The following is a 2,234-nucleotide window of genomic DNA, read 5'->3' on the forward strand; positions in this document are numbered from 1 at the left end:
AAAATAGTATTTTACTAAATAATAATAAAATAATGATATTTATCTCTTAATCTATAAAATTACAGAAAAAAATTTTCAGATTGATTATGAACTCCAATATTTATGTGATATAATTCATATATTCTCGATTTGATATTAATTTTAATATTATTGTGATTAAAATTTTTTTATCCTTTTGGTTTACTTCTTTTCTTTCTTTATATATCGATTTTCTACCATTATTTTTTATTTTCTTTACTGTAATAGATCTAACGATATCTTTTATTATAATAAAATATACATATATATGATTGAGGCTTGTTAATGTTGGTTATACTGCAGGAAAGGAAAGTACACGCGTTATTTGTAACACTCTTATTTTTTATTGTTGCTTTGTTATAATAAATATATAATAAATATATGATAAATATATATAAATATATATAATAAATATATATAATAACACCGTTACTTTATAACAACATCGTTATTTTATAGTAATAATTTAATAATAATGTTGTTGAATTTTTTATGACGGTAATGGTAACATCAGAGTTGGAAAGGTCACTCATTACTGAAAAAAAAATTTTTTATTTATAAATAATTACATACTTTATTTGTCACTAAAACGTAATTCGTTGATATGCATTACAAGTTACTTATTACTTTTTTCGCAGTAAATAACGCGTAATGGTGACAAGTTACTTTTCAAAATGACTTTTTAATCTTTAGCGCAACCTCAATATTTATATAGTTAATTATCATGATATATTTATAAAAAATTACAACATCATTATTAAATTATTATTATAAAAAAATATTTAAAAAACGGTAAAAATAACTCTTCCAATCCCTGTTCTACTGCCTATGTTCTAGTGTCTCCCTAATATTGTTCGAGATGAGGGCTACGGCGAGCCGTCCCTATGTATAAACAGCGATGTAAAGAAATATGATTATTGCGATAAATACTACAGATGCAGCATGAAGACTGGCTGCTCGAGTATTACTAAAATGATTATCATTTTAGCGAGATTAAAAAAAATGTGCATGGATTTAATAGATATCGATTACGATAAAAATATCAAGTGCTCAGATTCCTTTTGATTCCTTAAAACGATAAAATTCCTTCACTAATGCGATATAGATTATATTTAAGTGCGAAAATGTAAAGAAAAAAATACGATTATATAGTTGAGGATACTATTTAACGATACTAATTTGAAATGCGATGTTATAGTAAATGTGAAAGACTGTAATGGCTCCTAAGATACATTAAAAAATTTAGTATATCATTTTATCTTTATTTACCAAATGTTAAATAAATATAAAATCTAAGTACTCCCGGGTAAAATTTTTGAACATAGCCTTGCACATTAGATGCCGCATGGCAAAAGTTGAATTGATCGAGTTTATCTTTTTTCCTCAGGGGGATGGAAGATATATTTTCCGGAAAAGCAAGTGATTGTTTTACTATCGCGTCACATTTTGCCACAGGATAAATTATTGCATTTATTGTGCAGCGAGATTAAAATAAAAATAGCTGGAACGATTGGCTATAATTACATCGATTTGAAAGTATAAAGAAGTTGAGAATAAAGAAAAGTAAAACCAAATTGCAATTTGCTATAACTATACTGCTGTATTTATAGGAGTAGATAATTTTGTTAAGATATTTGAATAAATCTAATAATCTAAGATTGTGTTAAAACTTTCTTATTATTTTAACTCCCTGCATATGCTACATTGGATACATGATATGTTATTTCCAATCAAATAAAAGACTTATGAAGATAGAGATGAAATTACAAAGTGTCTCAGATTTACGGGATTACTTCGTGAGCAAATTAAACTCAGTTGTTAAATCTATTTTGCAATTTTCTCACAATAGTTAATATATTAACTTAAAGACACTAAATAGCACAGTTTACCGCTAAATACAGGCGCGTGACAAGAGAGGACCGCACAGGCGCCTACCGTCATAGATTGCTAAACATGCGGGAAGTTGTTTATTACAAGTGGCATGGGGTTCTATTCTTGAGCACATATGAATAATTTTCACATATAAAAATGACAGTTTCTCGATTGTGATTGGTCGATTGTATACGGAATTGTTATTTTCATATGCGTTATTTGTTCAAGAATAGAGCCTCTTGGCAACATATCAATTGCGAAAGAAAATATCTATCCGCAGTCTTTGCGCTAGGTAGTCGTAGTCCCTATAAGGGAGTCCCTTATAGAGGCTCAAGGGATGCGTT

This window comes from Trachymyrmex septentrionalis, unplaced genomic scaffold, assembly GCF_001594115.1.
Source record: "Trachymyrmex septentrionalis isolate Tsep2-gDNA-1 unplaced genomic scaffold, Tsep1.0 scaffold66, whole genome shotgun sequence".
NCBI classification, from domain to species: domain Eukaryota; kingdom Metazoa; phylum Arthropoda; class Insecta; order Hymenoptera; family Formicidae; genus Trachymyrmex; species Trachymyrmex septentrionalis.